This window comes from Megascapheus bottae, chromosome 3 (genome assembly GCF_031878675.1).
Source record: "Megascapheus bottae isolate mThoBot1 chromosome 3, mThoBot2.hap1, whole genome shotgun sequence".
Taxonomy (NCBI): Eukaryota; Metazoa; Chordata; class Mammalia; order Rodentia; family Geomyidae; genus Megascapheus; species Megascapheus bottae.
In genome coordinates, this window is record NC_143511.1 from 22,715,909 (window position 1) to 22,722,742 (window position 6,834).

Below are 6,834 nucleotides of genomic sequence, written 5' to 3' on the forward strand. Positions count from 1 at the left end.
AAAAGGGCTAGGGATATAACTCCAACTGTAGAAAGCCTATTGATCCCAAGGCCCAGAATTCAAATCCTAGTATCATTAAAAAAAAGGAAAAAAAATATAATGGTTAAGGAGGAAGTAAACTGAGCTATCTGGGACAATGATTATTCTAGCAAAAGATGCCATACATGTAAAGGTTCTGAGGCATGAGAGTGGTTGGCATGTTTGAGCAAAAATCAACTCAGATGAGGAACTGTGAGCAAAGATAACACACTACAAGGTGACTTAGGATCATGTAAATTCCTTTAGGGACCAGGTCAGGTTACCCTCAGCATTGGTCTCTGGAGATCAAGATGAGGGATGTAGTAGCTTTTCTACCACTGTGTATTTTTCTGTTACTAAGAACACAGTATCACAAACTGGTTCCTAATCTGGGTCAAGATAGCAGACCTACACTCAAGATAAGCCTTTAACCTTTTACTAATCCATTCATTGCACGGATGAAACTCTTCACAGGAGCATAACCTTTAATTATTCCATAAGAGGGATATTGTTTTATTTTCTTTCCTTTTGCTTTTGGAAATTTTTGGGTGGTGCTGAGGGTTGAACACAGGCCAACAAAATAAATCACCTTTAAGTCATTGCCATGTTCGATGGCTATGTTGAAGGGAATCAGAAAATTTGTTTTCTTTGGTAAGCAGAATTGCTTCGTTCTTCTATCAAAAAATCTGGGTGCCAAAATTTTGTCTTTGTCTGGTTCATAAACTCCCATCTCTTACAGAAAGTACTGTCTCCCTCCCTAGGGTCCCTTTTCTTGAGAACAAAGTATCCCAGTACTTACAGAGCTACATCTCCTACCAGATTCCCAGACTCTCTTTCTGATGTTCTAACTGCTCAAGTTACATAGTATGGCCTGTTCCAGGGAAAATGATGACTGGTTAAAAAAATGAGTGCCAGGAATAGATTAGATCCCCTGGCACATGAAAGTCACTTATTGTTTTCAACCAAAAGAGTGACAAAATGTTGCAAAAAATCATTTGCTTCCCACTGTAACTCTGAACTTTATAGGACTTCTGGCAACACAGTTTGGGCCAATGATGTCATTCCCTTGGACACTTTGTTACTGCATTGACCACAATTTTGGTGCTAAATTAGCACTATGGGGTGAGATTGGTTTACTCTTATAGTTGTATTTGGGGTGTGAGGCCATTTTTAGCATCATTTCTTAGGTGGAACAAGATTCAAATGAGGTATTTTTTAAGGTAGGCTTGATATCTTAATTAACAGTCCTATGTCTGGTGTTTCCTTTATAAAAACTACCTTAGTCTTGGTAGACATCTGCTAAGAAATGTGGCTAGATTCTGTTTTTCTTTTTACAATTTGTGGTCGAGGTTTTATAAAAATGTTATTGTATTCACAGTTCTAAATATGTTAAGATTGTCACATTGTTCAAGGGAAAAAAACTCAATATTTGCTTTTAAAATTATTTCTTTTTTTTTAGCTAACTTAAAATTTTCTCTTACAAGGACATTTCATTTTGGTGAAACTAGTTTAATTCCAAATAAATTCTCTCTCATTATCTCCTCCCCCACCCCAACCCACACCTTATATAGGATCAATAAAAAAAAAAGCCTGAACTAATTCAACAAAAAAGTATATTGTGCAGGCCTAATATTTATGCTAGTAAACATTTTGTTGGTCTATTATGGACAGGGTCAGGACATTGGATTGAAATGGTTGATATTAAAAACCAAAAAGGGAACTGGAAATGTAGCTTAGTGGTAGAGTCCTTGCCTCACAGGCTGGAAGCCCTGGGTTCCAGCTTACCTGATATCACATACACAGAAAAAGCCAAAAGTGGTGCTGTGGCTCAAGTGGTAAAGCTCTAGCCTTGAGCACAAAGAGTTTCAGACATAGTGCACTGGCCCTGAGTTCAAACTTCAGGACTGGCACAAAAAAGCAAAACAAGCAAACAAACAAACAAACAAAAAAAAAAAAACGGGGAGAGGGATAAAACCTTTGTGGTGAAGGGTTTGTATGATAAGGTCCTATGTTAGTCAGTTTCCTGTCACTGTGACACAATTCCTGAGGTGTACATCTTATAAAAGACTTGACTCATGATTTCAGAAAGTTCGGCCCAGTCACTTGGCCTTGCTACCTATACAATTTGTTTTATTAAAGAATTTATTAACATGGATTTTTACATCATATTTCAAATGTCATGTTCAACAAACAAGTATTTGAGAAGGGAATGTCTATAGCGCATATAGCCCATCATAGATTTGTATGTCTATGTAGTTAAGTTTATATCTCCAAGACCATGTCCATAACATTGGGTATGCAAATATTGAATCCTCGCTGTTGTACTGTTTGGATTTAATAGCCACATATTAAGGATACCATGCGCCTTGTGTTCCTTTGGTCTTGACTTGTCTCACTCAACATGATTCGCTCTAGCTTCACCCACATCCCATCAAATGACATTATTTTATCTTGTCAGTTGGCTATGTAGAATTCCATTGTGTATATATACCACATTTTCTGTATCCATTCATCTGCAGTAGGACATCTGGATTGTTTCCATCGCCTGGCTATTGTGAATAGTGCAGAGATGAACATAGCTGAGCAGGTGTCCTTATCATATCCTGGGTTGTGATGTTCAGGATAGATGCCCAGGAGTACCTATACGATTTTGATGAAGCAGAACTTCATGTCAGGTGGAATAAAGCTGCTCACCTAATGGCAGCTGAGAAGCAAAGAGAGAGGAGGGGAGGTAGAGAGAGAGAGAGAGAGAGAGAGAGAGAGAGAGAGAGAGAGAGAGAGAGAGAGAGAGAGAGAGAGAAGAGAGGAGAATCCAGGATTCTGATATCTCCTTCAAAGTCATGATCTCAGTGATACAACTTCCTTCCATTAGAAAACAACTACATCTTCCACCACCTCCCAGTAGTAGAAGGCAAGCCTTTATCCTATGGGCCATATGGGGACATTTAAGATCCACATCATAGCAGGTTCTGATCCAGAGTTCTTAATTGCCATATAGATCAGAATGTAACTTCAGTGATAGATAGGCCTTTTCTTTTTTTTCATATATTTTTATTGTAATTAATAGAAGGGTTACATTATATTTACCAGATAGAAGGTACATTAATTCACATACATTGATACCCTTTCTCTTGTCTTGGTTCCCATTTCCCTCCCCCCCCACCCCACTCCTCATCTTGTTTTCCCCCCTTCCCTATCTAATTTCAAATAACCAAATACAAATATATCCAATATATCAGATAACAAAGTAAGATATTGTCACAATATGAGATAATCAAGAGATAGCAAAAGAGATGAGAGATAACAGTACATTAAGGACAACAATCACTCATTATATGGCTTTTGTTTCTATATCCTAGAGGTCCTTTCATTTAGCATCATACTATATGGCCTTATGTATCTAGGTTTTGCTCTATTGCAAATCTCTGCTAGGAGAGCCCAAGGTTTCTACTGATTATGACAAATGAGGGAAACCAGTATAGGACTTTTCTTCCTTTATTTCCTGTCCTACAGGAGAGAGGTGACTTTACTACGGGACATTCACCTTAGCAGTTTTTGATGGAGGTTCTGACAACACTATTAGATTACCATGCCATCTACCTGCTCCCATACTTTCTCATCTTCTTTTCCTCAAACAGACGTGACTTGACCTGGAATGTCCTATCACATTGTTTGGCTCTAGACTGAAGGGTTGACTGGGACATTTGAGAAATGTTAGTGCCCAAATTGAGAAGATCTCCAGCAAAGCAGAAGAGTTCATCACCTTCTATGAACCCCTATGAAGAATGAACAGTTGTGGACTGGTGCTGTGGACATTTGATCCTTGATGGAGCTGCTGCACACCATCTCATCATACAAAGGGCATATATGATATATCACTGGAAGGTACTATTGCTTTTCTGGGGCTAGAGGATAACCTCTATCTATTTCTAATTCCTATTAGAATTAATCTAAATCCTATTAGAATTAATCTAAATCCTATTAGAAATGATAGATGAAAAGTGCTGGGGAAAGAAAAAAACCTTGTTCAGTGCTGAACAAATATTACCTATTTCTTTAATCAGTCCTGGGATTTGAATCCAGGATCTGGACACTGTCTTTGACCATCTTTTAATCAAGGCTAGCACTCTGCCACTTGAGCCACAGTACCACTTCTGGTTTCTTCTGTTTATGTGGGACTTAGAAATTGAACCCAGGGCTTCCATGGATGCTAGGCAAACACTCTACCACCAAGCCACATTCCCAGCCCCTTTACCTGTTGATAATACGACAGTTAGCATATGGATAGGGAAGATGTGATAGAAGTCTTCTTCATTCTGTGGTAGGTTTTCATCTGGTGAATCCACTGTGAATGCGTTATGCTTTCAAAATAAGATATTGGCAAGAGCTGAAGAAAAGATGGGAGGGAGAAAAGAATGGAAAAAGAGAGGGCAATATTTAAATCTATATTCATTTAAGATAGAAGACCTTCTTGCTTCCAAGGAACAAAGCTAGACAGGTTAGACACTTCAGTGCAATGGAGATAATTCCAGGAAAATGGAGGAATGGGGTGGAATTTGTCTTAAAGAAGAGACTTATTTTTGATGTCAAAATCATGCATTGCTTGAAATTTTTACATAATATATTCATATATTATTAATACTTTGTAATTTTAAAAATAGAATAAGTCATAGGGACAGCTGCAGGAAAGAATCCCATGGAAAATTCTTTTGTTGTTTTATCTCTCCTCATTTTGCCTTGCCCTCAATTTCCTTCTTAAAAAGGGAACTAAAGTTGGTTATGTTCAAAAGTATCCTAACCAGGGCGAGGAGTTTGGCCGAGTGGTAGAGTGCTCACCTAGCATGCACAAAGCTCTGTGTGTTGGATTCCTAGGTACTACATACACAGAAAAAGCCAGAAGTGGCACTGTGGCTCAAGTGGAAAAATGCTAGCCTTGAGCAAAATTGTTCAAGCACAGTGCTCAGGCCCCCAAGTCCAAGCCCCAGAACTGGCAAAAACAAAAAAGTCTCCTAACTGGCCGGATGTCAGTGGCTCATGCCTATAATCCTAGCTACTTAGGAAAGTGAAATATGAGGATCCCTGTTCAAAGCCAGCCTGGGCAGGAAAGTCTGTAAGACTCTTATCTCCAATTAACCTCCAGAAAACTGAAAGTGGCGCTGTGGCTCAAGCCTTGAGCTGAAGAGCTCAGGGACAGCACCCAGAGTTCAAGCCCCACAACCCACCAAAAAAAAGAAAAAAAAAAAAGGTGTCCAAATTGCTGCAGATATGCAATTCACTGATAATAACAGTTGACAAAGGTGAAGTCCTCACAGAATTATAACCACGTAAAAAAGCAAAAGAAATGAATATGACATACCATTATTTTTTTAAAAAAATACTATCACTTGTCTCTTTTAACCAATTTTAACAGAAGGCTGAAGTTCCATTTTTCTGAGGTCTCGGCAAGCTAAATATAGGCATGTTGCTTAATGACAGGGAAACATTCTGAGAAATGAGTCATTAGGGGATTTTGTCATTGTGTGAACATCAGAGTACACTTACACAAATCTAGATCAGAGTCTACTCTACACCAAGGCTACATAGGAAGAAACTGTACATCTACATACACACATGTGCACACATACACATGCACATAAACATACCATATAGCCTACTGCTCTTAGGGTCATCCAGACCAAATCAATACAGACTTAGTCAAGAACAAGAGAAAAAGATAGTCAAAAACTTCTGTAAGAAAGTATAGCAGCCAGGTGCCAGTGGTTCATTACTGTAATCTAAGCTATTCAGGAGGTTGAGATCTGAAGAGCAAGGTTCAAACCAGCCAACCCAAGCTTGAAAGTCCTTGAGACTCCTATCTCTAACGACCAGAAAACGGAATGGCACTGTGCCTTAAGTGGTAGACCACTAACCTTGAGCTAAAGAGTTCAGGAACAGTGTCCCGGCCCAGACACCACCCCCCCCCCCAAAAAAAGAAGGCATAGTAGCATACTTCTGTAATCCCAGCTACTCGAGAGGAAGCAAAAGTATCTCTAGTTCTAGGCTGGACCAAGCAGTTAGAAAGAGACTATTTTAGAAAGAAAATACAAAAAAGAAAAGAAAAGACATAGTACAACAGGTTAAGTGTCTTGCAAAGCCCTGTATTCAATACTTAGTACCAAAGAGGTAGGGGAAAGGAAAATACTAGCAGTAGTACATACTAATATTGTATGTACTAATAGTACTACATATTAGTAGATACATGTACATTTTCTCCTTCCCTCTCCTTTTTTCTCTCCTTCCTTCCTCTTTTTTCTTTTCTTTTCCTTGTTCTTCGTGCCAGTATTGTCGCTTGCTTGACATTAGGGCCAGGGTACACTCTTTCTTAGCTTTGTCCCTCAAGGCTGGCATTCTACTTCTTAAGCCAGCTTTTCGGTGATTAAGTAGACGTAAGAACTTCATGGACTTTCCTCGTCAGGCTGGCATTGAACTTCAGTCCTCAGATCTCAGCCTTCTTAGAGGCATGAGCCACTGATACTCAGCACATACTTTTATAGTAAACTTTTGTGTGTGTGAGTGTGTGTGTGTGTGTGTGTGTGTGTGTGTGTGTGTTGAAAATCAAGCCCAGGGCCTTACACATGCTAAGTATGGCCTCTATCAGTTAAGCCCGGTAAACAGCTTTTAGTAAGCACAAACATATTGTAAAATAATGACAAAAACAAAACTCCTGTAATATAACTATTTCCCATGATCCAGTATATGTACTGTACATAATTCCACATGCTATACTTCTCTACTGACTGGCCATGCTGCAGATCTGTTTACATCACCACCACCACA